The 17426-nt window shown below is 38.2% G+C and overlaps 1 long non-coding RNA gene across 1 annotated transcript in view; it reads left to right on the forward strand.

The window, feature by feature from the left end:
• The window catches only part of LOC111545019, a 50427-nt gene that overhangs the window by 8997 nt on the left and 24004 nt on the right, over window positions 1-17426 (forward strand). The gene's annotated exons all lie outside the window — the stretch shown is intronic.

A 17426-nucleotide genomic window follows, 5' to 3' on the forward strand; every position in this document is an offset into this window, starting at 1 on the left:
GTTTACACCATTCTCCTGCCTCCGCCTCCCAGGTAGCTGGGACTACAGGCGCCCGCCACCTCGCCCGGCTAGTTTTTTGTATTTTTTAGTAGAGACGGGGTTTCACAGTGTTAGCCAGGATGGTCTCGATCTCCTGACCTCGTGATCCACGCGTCTCGGCCTCCCAAAGTGCTGGGATTACAGGCTTGAGCCACCGCGCCCGGCCAGCACAGATGGTGTTTTTAAATAATGATTATAGAACATCACTCTGTACGTTTTAAATTGTTTCCAGTAAAGGGGAGGGCCTAAATAATCACAACTCAGTTAGTTAATTTATAATTAATATTTCACCTAAAAAGAAAATGGGCTTATTGTGGGAAAAAAATAATAACAGTGAAATGTTCATAGCAAATTTCATTGTAAAGTTGTTTCATAATTAGAGTTTTATCAGATGTTATATTGTAGCATTAGCAAACTGGAACATGCAGTAGTAAATATCGGCTGTAAGGGTTTTGGTCACTTCCTAAACTCTTTATAATTAAGGACTCTTAAAAATGTTTTTAGTGTTAGTTTTATTATGTCACCCAGTCATTAATATTTCAACATGGTAATAATCCAACTAAAATGTAATTTTCCAGTTAAAATCACAGTAACCAAGGTACCTTTTCAGTTAATAACAACATTGCCCAATATAACAAAAATTACAACTTCCCGAGAATTCCTGTAAAGCAGGATTTCTCAACCATGGCACTATTGACACTTCAGGGTAAATAATTCTTTGCTATGTGGGCTGTCCTGTGATTGCAGGATGTTTAGTAACATCTTTGGCATCTACCCGCTAAATGCCAATAGCACCTCCTTTCAGCTGTGACAACCAGGAGTGTGTCCAGATGTTGTTAAGTGACCCATGGCTTGGCTGAAAATCACTGCGGTAAGAGCTTAGGTGGCAAATAGTTTACCCTTTGGTGGTTGAGTTAGCCTAAGAATAAACCTAACTTTATGATCCTGAGTCACTCTTCTTTTTAAGTCATATTATCTTATCTCATTCTAAATCTAGCCTAGCAGAAAGCAATGTGCTCCATTTCTCCGCATGACTAATTTTGATGATTGAGTGCTTTAATGGATTTATAATTCAGACTGACTCTGTTATTTGCTATAGGTTCACTTTACAAAAATATCACAATTTGAATGACTTTTTTTTTCTAAGCATTACAAAGGGTAACAGAGACTGCATGTTTACAACAACCATACAAATATATTTTAAAATGGTGTTTCTATTCTTATCTCTAGGGTCTGCATCAATAAATAGATATATTATTAGAAGTCACAAGGAAAATTAAGAAACACCAGAGAATGAATTAGCTCAGCCATGCTTATATTTTCTTGGCATATTGGGCTATTATCTTTCTGAATCTCCTTCACTGGCCCACTTTTTATTTAGTCTGACTTATTTTCTCAGGGATGCATTTATTAAAACAAAAACACAAAGGCCTTTCAAATTTTGCTGAAGCTTCATTACAGTGGAGATAGGATCTAGAGGATCTGATGACAGAATCTCTTGCTCGCTCTCTCTCTCTCTCCCCCACTCTCTGACACACACACACACACACACACACACACACACACACACACACACAATTTCCTGTGATACGAGAAAGCAATGATGTATAAAATTAAAAAGAAAAACTATTTAGCACACCAACATGGCACATGTATACATATGTAACAAACCTGCACGTTATGCACATGTACCCTAGAACTTAAAGTATAATAAAAAAATAAATAAATAAATAAATAAAAAAAGAAATCATCCTATGAATAAATTACAATCATCCAAGTTTTGTATATTGGATACACAAATCTAATTTTGAAGAGCTATAAGCTTAAAATTTTCTAGTTTAAAATTTTATAGAGATTAATTCTAATCCATTTTTGATATGTCATAAAATAATCATATTATAATTAAAATAACAAAACCAGAAAGAAAAAAAAAAGAAAAACTATTTAGGTATTTTTAATGACAAAGGAAGAAGAAGTATGAAATTCATTTTTTATTAGCACCAACCAGATGTGAATATACATAAGACAAATTGAGGAATAAAGTACTCCCAAAGGTAAACTGTATTGAAACCCATTGCTCTCTGCATTCTCATTTGTAAAGAAAAAATGTATATATACACCTTAAAAACTTTACACTGTATGGTTTTGAAACAATGGATTCTAAAGTTAGCATATAAGGGGGATACATGAGTCATGAAAATTTTCTTGATGACAATTATTTTTAAAATATAATATCTGTTAGTAGTGAAAGAGTAAGTTCATGGTTGTCATTTTCCTGGGTTTAGGAGGGAAGAGTCAACAGAGAAATAGAGGTGATATTTATACCTGCTACATTCTAGGTATTTTATAATTTCTTTGTATATGCATTCGGTTATACAGAAAATATCTTAACTTTATTCTCATATCAATATAATTGTATTGATTTAGCCAGACATTTCTTGAGTATCTGTTATAGCCTATACTTTGTTAGGTGCTGAGATGTAATGATAGTAATGATAAGTAAAGCAAAAGCCCAAATATCCATGAGTTCCCAGTCTAGTGGAGAAAAAATTAATATACAGGTAATTGTAATGGGTGGACAAGGTAACTAGTATGAGATGAACCTGTGATCCTCAGCTGGGCAAGGAGAGTGAGGAAGGTGATACAACAGTACGGGCACCAAAGAAGAAGAGGCTGTAATCACATGCTCACTGGACCCTTAGCACATATATTGGAAGAGCAGAGGAGAAGGTGAGTAAGAGCAGAAGAAGCAAATGCAAGAGGTTTGAGTCAACACGAAAACTCTGCAGAGTTCTTTAAAGCCTTTGATGTGAATAGTTGTAGAGCACCTATGGTGGAAGAGTAAAAGGCAAGGCTTGGGACCAGGGATGGTGGCTCATGCCTGTAATTCCAGCACTTTTGGGGGCCAAGGCAGGTAGATCACAAGGTCAGGAGTTCAAGACCAGACTGGCCAAAATGGTGAAACCACGTCTCTACTAAAATTACAAAAATTAGCCAGGTGCAGTGGCAGACACCTGTAATCCCAGCTACTCAGGAGGCTGAGGCAGGAGAATTGCTTGAACCTGGGTGGCAGAGGTTGCAGTGAGCCAAGATCGCACCACTGCACTCCAGCCTGGGTGATAGAGTGAGACTCCATCTCAAAAACAAAAAACAAAAAAAAAAGACAAGGCTTGGGAAAGATACAGAACAGTTTTGAGAGCCCTCAATAACATTCCTTATCTGAGAAGTGCTCTCATTGTGCACTATCTACAATATATTTCTGAGTAATTCCCTTTGGTCATCACACATAAATCTGACTAATGTGTGCATTGGGTTACAGGTTAAAATTATCTTTGCAGGCTTGCTACCATTTAATTCTCAAAACAACTATATTTTGTGTAAAAGCAAACTCCCTTAGAGAGGCTAAGTTACTTAGTTTGCTAGTAACTGGTAATGGCAGGATTTGAACACAAATGCTCTGAACACCAAATCTCCATATTACTTGTGTTTTTCCCTAGTCATCAGTGTTATAAAGAACTGTGTATTAGGCCATTCTTACATTGCTATAAAGAAATATCCGAGACTGGGAATTTATAAAGAAAAGAGATTTAACTGGATTATGCAGGCTTTACAGGAAGCATGGTGCTGGCATCTGCTCACTGGCAAAAGGTGGAGGGGAAGTGGGCAGGTCTTACTTGACTGAGTCTAGTAAGGCCTTAGGAAGCTTACAATCATGGCAAAAGGCGAAGGGGGAGCAGGCATGCCATTTGGCAAAAGCAGGAGCAAGAAAGCAATTGGGGTGGGCAGGTGCCACATACTTCTAAAGGAACAGATCTGATGAGAACTCACTATCACAAAGACAGCACCAAGCTATGAGAGATCCACCCCCATAATCTACACACCTCCCTCCAGGCCACACCTCCAGCACTGGAGAATCTAATTTAACATGAGATTTGGATGGGGTCATGTATTGGAACTATATCATTTCACCACTGGCCCCTTCAAATCTTATGTCCTCACATTTCAAAATATAATCATCTGTTCTCAATAGTCCCCCCAAGGTCTTAACTCATTCCAGCATTAATCCAAAAGTCTCAAGTTCCAAACCCACAGTATTATCTGTAAATGAGTTTCTTTTATCTATGAGCTGTAAATAAATAAATAAATAAATAAATAAATAAATAAATAAAAATTAAGTTAGTTGCTTCCAAGATACAATGGGAGTTCAGGCATTGGGTAAACAGTCCCATTCCAAAAGACAGAAGTCATCAAAAAGAAAGGGGCTACATACCCCCATACAAGTTCAAAACCCCACAGGGCAGTCATTAAGTCTTAAAGCTCCAAAGTCATCTCCATTGACTATATGTCCCACATCCAGGGAAAATGGGTGCAGAAGGTGGGCTCTCCAGGCCTTAGGCAGCTCCACCTTGTGGCTTTGCAGGGTGCATGTCCTAAGGCTGCTCTCACAGGCTGGAGTTGAGTGACTGCCCCTTTTCTACATGCTGGGTGCAAGCTACTAGTATATCTACCATTCTCAGGTCTGGAGGATGGTGGCCCTCTTCCACAGTTCCACTAGGCAATGCCCCACTGGGGACTCTGTGTGGGGCTTCCAACTTCACATTTCTCCTCCACACTCCCTTAGTAGAGGTTCTCTGTGAGGGGCTCCATCACAACAGCAGGCTTCTGCCTGGACACAGAGACTTTCTCATATATCCTCTGAAATCTAGGCTGAGGCTACCAAGCCTCAACTCTTATACTCTGTGTACCTGAGTATGTAGAAGCTGCCTAAGCTTACAGCATGCACCCTCTGGAGCTATGGCCCAAGCTATACCTGGGTCCATTTGAGCCAAGGCTGGATCTGGAACAACCAGGATGTGGAGAACACTGTCCCAAGACTCTGCAGGGCAGCAAGGCCCTAGACCTGTCCTACAAAACCATTCTTCGCTCCTAGGCATTCAGGACTGTGATGAGAGGGGCTGCTGCCAAGGACTTGGAAATGCCTTCAAGGCCTTTTTCCTATTGTCTTGGCTATCAGCACTTGGCTCCCTGTTAGTTATGAAACTTTCTCTAGCAAATGGTTGCTCCTGAAAAAGCTTCTTCTTTATCTGCCACATGGCTGGGCTGTAAATTTCACAAACTTTTATGCTCTGCTCCCCTTTTAAATATGTTTCAACTTTAAGTCATTTCTTTGTACCTTCATCTGAGGTTAGGCTGTTAGAAGCAACCAAGTCACATTGAAATGTTTCAATGTTTAGAAATTTTTTCCACCAGATACCCTAAATTATCTTTGAAGTTTAAATTTCCACAGATCCCTAGGAAATGAACAGAATGCAACCAAGCATTCTTGGGAAACACAAGTGCAATGGGGATTTGGTATCCAGAGGATTTGTGTTCAAATCCTGCCATTATCAGTTAATAGAAAACTACGTACCTTAGCCTCTCTAAGAGAGTTTGTTCTTACACAAAATATGGTTGTTTTGAGAATTAATGGTAAGAAGCATGTGAAGATACTTTTAACCTGTAACCCACTGCACACACTAGTCTTATGTGTGGCAACCAAAGGGAATTAGTCAGACATAGAAGACAATGCATAATAAGAGTACTTCTCTGGGGCGTCTGTTCCAAGATGGCCAAATAGGAACAGCTCCAGTCTGCAGCTCCCAGCGTGATCAATGTAGAAGACAGGTGATTTCTGCATTTCCAACTGAAGTACCTGGTTCATCTCACTGGGACTGGTTGGACAATGGGTGCAGCCCATGGAGGGCTAGCCACAGTAGGATAGGGCATCACCTCACCCAGGAAGTCCAAGGTGTCGGGGGATTTCCCTTTCCTAGCCAAGGAAAGCCATGACAGACTGCACCTGGAAAATCAGGACATTGCCACCCAAATACTGCGCTTTTCCAATGGTCTTAGCAAATGGCACACCAGGAGATTATATCCCACACCTGGCTCAGTGGGTCCCACACCCACGGAGCCTTGCTCACTGCTACCACAGAAGTCCAAGATAGAACTGAGAGGCAGCAGCCTGGCTAGGGGAAGGGCGTCTACCATTGCTGAGGCTTACGTAGATAAAGATAAAGTGGCCTGGAAGCTTGAACTGGGTAGAGCCCATCGCAGCTCAAGGAGGCCTGCCTGCCTCTGCAGTCTCCACCTCTGGGGGCAGGGCAAAGCTGAACAAAAGGCAGCAGAAACTTCTACAGACCTAAAAGTCCCTGTCTGACAGTGCTGAAGAGAGCAGTGGTTCTCCCAGAATGGTGTTTGAGCTCTTGAGAACAGACTGCCTGCCTCTTCAAGTGAGTCCCTGAACCCCGTGTAGCCTAACTGGGAGACACCTCCCAGTAGGGGTCGACTGACACCTCATACAGCTAGATGCCCCTCTGAGACAAAGCTTCCAGAGGAAGGATCAGGCAGCAATATTTACTGTTCTGCAATATTTGCTGTTTTGCAGCCTCCGCTGGTGATACCCAGGCAAACAGGGTCTGGAGTGGACTTCCAGCAAACTCCAACAGACCTGCAGCTGAGGGTCCTGACTGTTAGAAGTAAAACTGAAAAACAGAAAGGAAGAGCATCAACATCAACAGAAAGGACATCCACACCAAAATCCCATCTGTAGGTCACCATCATCAAAGACTAAAGGTAGATAAAACCACAAAGGTGAGGAGAAACCAGAGCAGGAAAGCTGAAAATTCTAAAAACCAGAGCGCCTCTTCTCCTCCAAAGGATCACAGCGCCTCACCAGCAATGGAACAGAGCTGGATGGAGAATGACTTTGATGAGTTGACAGAAGTAGACCTCAGAAGGTCAGTAATAACAAACTTCTCCTAGCTAAAGGAGGATGTTTGAACCCATAGTAAGGAAGCTCAAAACCTTGAAAAAAATATTAGACGAATGGCAAACTAGAATAAACAGTATAAAGAAGAGCTTAAATGACTTGACGGAGCTGAAAACCATGGCACGAGAACTACGTGATGCATGCACAAGCTTCAGTAGCCAATTTGATCCACTGGAAGAAAGGGTATCAGTGACTGAAGATCAAATTAATGAAATGGAGTGAGAAGAGAAGTTTAGAGAAAAAAGAGTAAAAATAAATGAACAATGTCTCCAAGAAATATGGGACTATGTGAAAAGACCAAATCTACCTCTGATTGGTGTACCTGAAAGTGACAGGGAGAATGGAACCAAGTTGGAAAACACTCTTCAGGATATTATCCAGGAGAACCTCCCCAACCTAGCAAGGCAGGCCAACATTCAAATTCAGAAAACATAGAGAATACCACAAAGATAATCCTTGAGAAGAGCAACCCCAAGACACATAACTGTCAGATTCACCAAGGTTGAAATGAAGGAAAAAATGTTAAGGGAAGCCAGAGAGGAAGATCAGGTTACCCACAACGGGAAGCCCATCAGACTAACAGCAGATCTCTCAGCAGAAACTCTCCAAGCCAGGAGAGTGACTAACAGCAGATCTCTCAGCAGAAACTCTACAAGCCAGAAGAGTGACTAACAGCAGATCTCTCAGCAGAAACTCTACAAGCCAGAAGAGTGAGGGCCAATATTCAACATTCTTAAAGAAAAGAATTTTCAACCCAGAATTTCACATCCAAACTAAGCTTCATAAGTGAAAGAGAAATAAAATCCTTTCCAGACAAGCAAATGCTGAGAGAGTTTGTCACCACCAGGCCTGCCTTACAAGAGCTCCTGAAGGAAGCACTAAACATGGAAAGGAACAACCGGTACCAGTCACTGAAGAAACATGCCAAATTGTAATGATCGTCAATGCTAGGAAGAAACTGCATCAACTAATGGGCAAAACAACCAGCTAACATCATAATGACAGGACCAAATTCTCACATAAGAATATTAACCTTAAATGTAAATGGGCTAAATGCCCCAATTAAAAGACACAGACTGGCAAATTGGATAAAGAGTCAAGACCCATCAGTGTGCTGTATTCAGGAGACCCATGTCACATGCAGACACACATAGGCTCAAACTAAAGAGATGGCGGAAGATCTACCAAACAAATGGAAAGCAAAAAAAAAAAAAAAAAAAAAAAAAGCAGGGGTTGCAGTCCTAGTCTCTGATAAAACAGACTTTAAACCAACAAAGATCAAAGAAACAAAGAAGGTAATCACATAATGGTAAAGTGATCAATTCAACAAGAACTATCTTAAATATATATGCATCCAATACAGGAGAACCTAGATTCATAAAGCAAGTCCTTAGAGACCTACAAAGAGACTTAGACTCCCACACAATAATAATGGGAGACTTTAACACCCCACTGTTAATATTAGACAGATCAATGAGAGAGGTTAACAAGGTTATCTGGGACTTGAACTCAGCTCTGCACCAAGCATACCTAATAGAGAGATACAGAATTCTCCACCCCAAATCAACAGAATATACATTCTTCTCAGCACCACATCACACTTACTCCAAAGTTGACCACATAGTTGTAAGTAAAGCACTCCTTAGCAAATGTAAAAGAACAGAAATCACAACAAACTGTCTCTCAGACCACAGTGCAATCAAATTAGAACTCAAGATTAAGAAACTCACTCAAAACTGCACAACTACATGGAAACTGAAGAACCTGCTCCTGAATGACTACTGGGTAAATAATGAAAAGAAGGCAGAAATAAAGATATCCTTTGATGATAATCATCATCACATGAGAATTATCATCAATGAGAACAAAGACACAATGTATCAGATTCTCTGGGACACATTTAAAGCAATGTGTAGAGGGAAATTTATAGCACTAAATGCCCAGAAGAGAAAGCAGGAAATATCTAAAATCGACACCCTACCATCATAATTAAAAGAACTAGAGGAGCAAGAGCAAATGAATTCAAAAGCTACCAGAAGGCAAGAAATAACTAAGATCATAGCAGGACTGAAGGAGATATAGACACAAAAAAACCCTTCAAAAAAATCAATGAATCTAGGAGCCGGTTTTTCGAAAAGATCAACAAAATTGATAGACCACTAGCCAGACTAAGAAGAAAAGAGAAAAGAATCAAATAGATGCAATAAAAAACGATAAAGGGGATATCACCACTGATCCCACAGAAATACAAATGACCATCAGAGAATACTATGAACACCTCTATGCAAATAAACTAGAAAATCTAGAAGAAATGGATAAATTCCTGGACACATACACCCTCCCAAGACTAAACCAGGAACAAGTTGAATCCCTGAATAGACCAATAACAGGCTCTGAAATTGAGGCAATAATTAAGAGCCAAAAACAGTCCAGGACCAGATGAATTCACAGCTGAATCGTACCAGAGGTACAAAGAGGAGCTGGTACCATTCCTTCTGAAACTATTCCAATCAATAGAAAAAGAGGGAATCCTCCCTAACTCATTTTATGAGGCCAGCATCATCCTGATAACAAAGCCTGGCAGAGACATAACACAAAAAGAGAATTTTAGACCAATATCCCTGATAAACACTGATGCAAAATCCTCAATAAAATACTGGCAAATCGAATCCAGCAGCACATCAAAAAGCTTATCCACAATGATCAAGTTGGCTTCATCCCTGGGATGCAAGGCTAGTTCAATATGTGCAAATCAATAAACGTAATTCATCACATAAACACAACCAAAGACAAAAACCACAGGATTATCTCAATAGATGCCGAAAAGGCCTTCAACAAAATTCAACAGCCTTCCATGCTAAAAACTCTTAATAAACTAGGTATTGATGGAACATACCTCAAAATAATAAGACCTATTTACGACAAATCCACAGCCAATATCATACAGAATGGGAAAAACTGGAAGCATTCCCTTTGAAAACCGGTACAAGACAGGGATATCCTCTCTCACCACTCCTGTTCCACATAGTGTTGGAAGTTCTGGCCAGGGCAATCTGTCGGGAGAAAGAAATAAAGGGTATTCAATTAGGAAAAGAGGAAGTCAAATTGTCCCTGTTTGCAGATAACATGATTGTATATTTAGAAAACCCCATTGTCTCAGCCCAAAATCTCCATAAGCTGACAAGCAACTTCAGCAAAGTCTCAGGATACAAAATCAATGTGCAAATATCATAAGCATTCCTATACACGAATAACAGAAAGCCAAATCATGAGTGAACTCTCATTCACAATTGCTACAAAGAGAATAACATACCTAGGAATCCAGTTTACAAAGGATGTGAAGGACCTCTTCATGGAGAACTACAAATCACTGCTCAACGAAATGAAAGAGGACACAAACAAATGGAAGAACATTCCATGCTCATGGATAGGAAGAATCAATATCGTGAAAATGGCCATACTGTCCAAGGCAATTTATAGATTCAATGTCATTGCCATCAAGCCACTAATGACCTTCTTCACAGAATTGGAAGAAACTACTTTAAAGCTATATAGAACAAAAAAAAAGAGCCCACATTGCCAAGACAATCCTAAGGAAAAAGAACAAACCTGAAAGCATCACGCTACCTGACTTCAAACTATACTGCAAGGCTACAGTCACCAAAACAGCATGATACTGGTATCAAAACAGAGAGACAGACCAATGGAACATAACAGAGGCCTCAGAAATAACACCACACATCTACAACCATCTGATCATTGACAAACCTGACAAAAACAAGAAATGGAGAAAGGATTCCCTATTTAATAAATGTGCTGAGAAAACTGACTAGCCATATGTGGAAAGCTGAAACTGGATTCCTTCCTTACACCTTATACAAAAATTAATTCAAGATGGATTAAAGCCCTAAATGTTAGACCTAAAACCAGAAAAACCTGAGAAGAAAACCTAGGCAATATCATTCAGGACATAGGCATGGACAAGAACTTCATGACTAAAACACCAAAAGCAATGGCAACAAAAGCCAAAATACACAAATAGGATCAATTAAACTAAAGAGCTTTTGCACAGCAAAATAAACTACCAGTAGAGTGAACAGGCAACCTACAGAATGGAAGAAAATTTTTGCAATCTACCCATCTGACAAAGGGCTAATATTCAGAATCTACAAAGAACTTAAACAAATTTACAAGAAAAAAATCAAACAACCCCATCAAAAAATGGGCAAAGGATATGAACAGACACTTCTCAAAAGAAGACATTTATGCAGCCAACAGAGACATGAAAAAATGCTCATCATCACTGGTCATTAGAGAAATGCAAATCAAAACCACAATAAGATACCATCTCATACCAGTTAGAATGGCAATCATTAAAAAGTCAGGAAACAACAGGTGCTGGAGAGGATGTGGAGAAATAGGAACACGTTTACATTGTTGGGGGGACAGTAAACTAGTTCAACCATTGTAGAAGACAGTGTGGCGATTTCTCAAGGATGCAGAACTAGAAATACCATTTGACCTAGCCATTCCATTACTGGGGATATACCCAAATGATTATAAATCATGCTACTATAAAGACATATGCACACATATGTTTACTGTGGCACTATTCACAATACCAAAGACTTGGAACCAACCCAAATGTCCATCAGAGATAGACTGGATTAAGAAAATGTGGCACATATACACCATGGAATACTATGCAGCCATAAAAAAGGATGAGTTCATGTCCTTTGTAGGGACATAGATGAAGCTGGAAACCATCATTCGGAGCAAACTATCACAAGGACAGAAAACCAGACACCACATGTTCTCACTCATAGGTGGGAGTTGAACAGTGAGAACACTTGGACACAGAGCAGGGAACATCACCCACTGGGGCCTGGAATGGGGTGGGGGAATGGGGGAGGGATAGCATTAGGAGAAATACCTAATATAAATGACAAGTTAATGGGTGCAGCAAACCAACATGGCACATGTATATATTTGTAACAAACCTGCATGTTGTGCACATGTACCGTAGAATTTAAAGTATATATTTAAAAAAGAGTACTTCTCTGATAAAGCATGTTACTGAAGGCTCTCAAAACTGTTCTGTTTATTTCTCTAGCCTTACCTTCTACTTTTCCATCATAGGTGCTATACAACTAGTCACATCAATGTCTTTAAATAATTCTGCAGTTTTCTTGTTGACTCAAACCCCTTGCATTTGCTTCTTCAGCTTGTTACCTAATTTCAAAGTCACTTCCACATTTTCAGGTATCTTCACAGCAATGCCCCACTTCTCCATACAAATATTCTGTATTAATTAGTTTGTTCATGCAATGCTGTAAAGAAAATACCTGAGACTGGGTAATTTATAAAGACATTTAATTGGTTCATGGTTCTGCAGGTTTTACTGCTGGCATTGTGTCGGCATCTGCTTAGCCTCTAGGGAAGCCTCAGGAAGCTTACAATCACAATCGTGGTGGAATTTATTGATAGTTACGATTTAAAACTATATTGATGTACATATTGCTTTTTATAGGCAAATATTTAAAAATATGATTTAATAATGACCTCTGTTTTCTGGAATGTGGGCATGTCACTTGGCAAAAGCAGGAGTAATGGACAGAGAGAGTGGGGGTGGGGAGGTGCCACACACTTTTAAATGACCAAGAACTCACACAGTATCATGAAGACAGCACCAAGTCATAAAGGATCCACCCTCAGGATCCAAACATTTTCAACCATCTCCTGCCTTCAGTATTGGGGATTGTAATCCAACATGAGATTTGGGTGGAGACAAATACTAAAACTATATCAAACTGAGAACTTTGGAGCTAGGGAAAGGAGAGAGCTTACCATTGTTGAGAGAGAGGAATATATATATATATATATATACTATACATATGTTTATATATATATCAACTATATATATTTATATATCAACTATATATAAGTTTATATATATCAACTATATATATCTTTATATATATCAACTACATATATATATAGAGAGAGAGAAGAAATATGCATATTTGAGCAAGTTTTTCTCATAGATGTGTCATTACTAAATTTTTATTCCTTGGTTAGCAAATGGAACTGATCAATAATGCACAGCTAAGATTCTAAATTTCATATGTTAAAAAAATTAGCTATAATAAATGAAAAGTAATGAGAGGACTAAATATATTAGAAAGTTATATTAATATACATGAATTAGTTACACAAGTTAAAACAGTTTATTACCAATGAATGAACAAATTAAATGGAACCAAATAAAAACTGAAGAGAGGGTTCTGAAAATATCAAAATTTCGTATATGATAAACAAAATACTTCAAATCAGTTGGAAAATATTGCATTTAATGAGTATTGGGAAAACTAGATATTCATTCTGGGAAAGAAGAAAAAATTGGATAAATTCAATTAGCTTTTCACATCTTAGACACTGGTTATTTAGAAATGAATTAGAGATTTAACTATAAAAAAGGTAAATAGAAGTATTTTTAAAATGGAAAATAATTGTTTTATAATTTTGAATAAGAAAGACCTTTCTAGATATTACATGTAAGCTGGAAGTCATATTAAAGAAATATTTTAACAAATTCAATTACCAAGCGTGCACACATGCACACAGACACACATGTGAAATCTTCTTTCACAGAAAAATGTATCATGAAGAAATAAAAACATAGGGGAAATGGTTTAAAAGTATTTTCAATGAATATTAGACAAAGAGCTAATTTCTGTCTCATAGAAAGGGCCACTACACCTGATACGAAAAATGATCAACAACCCAAAGAAGAAATAAACAAATATTTAAAAAAATAAAATAGGAGTGGCTCTTAAGTATGTGAAAAGATTCCTAGCCTCTCTCACAATAAGATAATTATCATTTAAACCTATATAGAAATACATATTACCTTTTGATAGGCAAATATTTAAAAATATTATTTAATCATGAACTCTGTTTTCTAGGATGTGGGGAAACAACTTTCACAGAAATGTAACTTTTTACAACCAATGTGGAAAGTCATTTGGCAACACCTGTCAGAATTATAAACACCTGCTCATTTAATTCCAGAGCTTAACTTCTGAAATACATAATGTAGGTAAATTTTGTGCATGCAAAATGACTTGGATGTAAAGTTCCTCACTGCAGCTTTATGTATAAAAGCCAAAGATAGGAAATAATCCCATGTCCATCAAGATGGGACATGATTACACCATGTTGTATCCACTGCTAAAGAAAAGAATGAGGAAGATTTTTATGTACTGACATAAATTAATTTCCATGTTTTTTGATAAAAGCATGTATATTTGGGCACACATACACCCATACATACTTTTATACACATATTGGTTTAATACACACAATGACTCTAGAAGTATATGCAGACCACTGATAAGTCATTGCCTCAGAGTGAAAAACTAGGTACTTGGGAGTGGGGGCAGCAGGAAGATTTTTACTATAAATCATGTTGCACCCTTGGGATTTTGCACCATGTGAATGCATTGCCTTTTAAATAGTAAATTCAGGAAAACACAGTAAGGAATTTCAAAATTGTGTCTCACAAAATCTGAATAATTCTTTAGAATTCACGATTGCTAAGGTAACTGAGATAGCCTAGAGTCTAATTGGTAAAAATGGGATTTTGTTGATTCTTCTAGTCACTGTGAACTGCTATTAAAAATCATTAAATTACATTATCTGATTCTGTTTGACTTAGTATGTTTTTGAGCCTTTTCTGTTTCTACCAGCATCTCAACTATTTCTGGTTCAATGTTTCTGATTCAAATTCTTTTGGAAAGACTCAGATTAGTCCAATTATTGCCATCATCTCTACAGGTCACTTCTTTCATACCAGATTATTATTTGCCATTGTTAGTCTATACATTGACTCACCTTGGTTGGTGACTCATTCTTGGGCAATCATTTATGGTCAGGTAGACAGCACAATTTCAGTTATATGCAGTAAGAATTATCAATAATGTGAATGTTATTGGCCCCACTTCTCCTGCCTGCCAGCATTTGTTTGCTCCCTCCACAACAGACCTCAACAAACACATCTAATCTCTATTTCAACTTCTCTTTTTTCAATTGCTATTAAATCCATTCCAATCAAGCTTTGGTCCTCTACTAATCTACTAATACTACTTATCTCAAGGTCACCACTGAACTTTGCTAAATTAGAAGAAAACGGTTCATCAACTTATTTGACCGCTCAGCTGTCTCACCAGCTATTTGACAGTCTAGAATTTAGGGGGGGAAATAAGCAGGAAGGTCTCTGGGGACTCTCCAGGGTTATATTTGTGTATATAATTTATATAATATATAAATTTTATTATAGACATTATATATATGAACTGTATATAATAGATTTTTAGAAATAAACTTTTTTTTTTTTTTTTTTGAGATGGGATCTCGGTCTGTCACCCAGGCTGGAGTGCAGTGGCACAATCTCGGCTCACTGCAAGCTCCACCTCCCGGGTTCACGCCATTCTCCTGCCTCAGCCTCCCAAGTAGCTGGGACTACAGGCACCCGCCACCACGCCTGGCTAAGTTTTTTGCATTTTTAATAGTGACAGGGTTTCACCGTGTTAGCCACGATGGTCTCGATCTCCTGACCTCGTGATCCACCCGCTTCGGTCTCCCAAAATGCTGGGATTACAGGCGTGAGCTACCGCGCCCAGCCTAGAAATAAACTTTAAAAAATACTTTTTTAAAAAAGTTTCAGAATATTAGTTTAAAGCTGGCTGCATCCAGGGATGCAATAAAATTTCTAATTACCTGTCTTTCAATCTCAGGTCTATTATTCTTTGTTTGAATCCACTTTTATATTGTCTCTTTTTTACTGTAATATGGATGCTTGTTACTCTAAGATTATTATCTGTTTTCAGCAGCTCAGCTTTCCTCTACTAGGAGGTTCAAAAAAGACCCAGAACTGAGGCTCATTGAGCTATGGTTTGGTCATAACCAAGGATGAACTAATTGCTCTAGTCAGAGGGATGTGTTACTCTGATTGCCAGTGCAGGTCATATACTCACCTTTGTAGTTACAGAAGAAGTAGCTCCAGTAATATCACAAGAATTAGCAGAGATGGAGGGATGGTGTCTTAGTCTTCTTTGTGTTGCTACAACAGAATGCCACACATGGGATAATTTACAAAGAAAATAAAATTTTCACAGTTCTGAGGCTGAAAAGTCCCATATCAAAGTGCTAGCGTCTGATAAGGTTGTTTCTGCCACACCATCCCATGGCCGAAGGTGGAAGAGCAGGAGATCAAAAGATGAGGCAAGAGAGAAAATGGGCCAGATTCATTCTTTTCATTAGGATGATAAAGAGAAGAGTTATCATTTTATTAGTAATTCACTCCTGTGATAACTCCCAGCATAATGCCATTAATCTGTTAAGGAGGGCAGAGACATGAACTAATCGCCATTTAAAAGCCCTACCTCTCAGCCCTGTTGCAGTGGGAATCAGGTTTCCAACACATGGAAGTTTGGGGAAACATTCAAACCATAGCAAATCATTTTAAGAGGAGAATAAGGGTGCTGACACCAGATGAAGAGTTGAATATTTTAACTACTGACAAATATATCTACTTTCCTTACATTTATTCAAAAACTTACTAACGTATATTTTTGAACTTTAAAACTCAAATCATTTTTTAAAGGCAGTTTTCTACAATCCTACCAACTTTTTTATAAATAGATGTTCAGCTTTAAGGTTGCATTCTTCAGCCTTTAATACATATTAAAACATATATACGTGTATATTTTTTGCTGTATGATTTTTCAGATCTCATCTGCTAAATTGAAAGGGAAATGTCTGAATCATGGGGTGCTAGTGGTCAAGGGAAAGTAGTAGAGCAATTTGTTCCCAAGTGCTACTGTCTGAATAAAAATGCAAGATATTAACTTGACTGGTCTTTTTAGAATGTATAATTGTGTTTTTATTTTATAAAAATTTCTAATTTTCAGGATAAATAGGCCTAAATTTCAATCAACTTAGATGGGAGTTGTTTGGATAAGTTCTCTTAATTGCTGGGAGGTACATTGACTATAAATCTCCAGTCTGTCTCATCCCAATAAACTCTACATCTGTGTGTTTTGATTGAAATTGGAATGAGAGCAAAAGGATGATCGTGATGGGAAAGATAAACTGCTAGAAGTGATTAACATTTATTATGATCATCTCTACACATTAGCCAACAGACATTTTTAGTAAAGTATAAATTGATGAATACAAGAGCAGGCTGCCACAACTTAATGAAACATACCATTTTTCTTTCTCCACTGGCTTTATGTTAATGCAGAGTGAATTGTCTGGCAGGAACATCTGTTTATCTCATGGACCCAGCCAAAGTAATCTCATGTGCAGATTTTACTCATTTTCTTCAGTAGGTCAGGTGAATAAGAAAGTTCCTGAAAATGATAACAAAATACCAGTATCACCAGCACAAATCTATGCTGAGCCCTCTTGTGTTGCAGGCCTTGGAGATACAATAATGGGACAAGACAAAATATTCACGACCACAAGAAGCTGACAGACTAGGCATACCGAGGAAATAAAATTAAGACAGATT

The sequence above is a fragment of the Piliocolobus tephrosceles genome, chromosome 8 (genome assembly GCF_002776525.5).
Source record: "Piliocolobus tephrosceles isolate RC106 chromosome 8, ASM277652v3, whole genome shotgun sequence".
Taxonomy (NCBI): Eukaryota; Metazoa; Chordata; class Mammalia; order Primates; family Cercopithecidae; genus Piliocolobus; species Piliocolobus tephrosceles.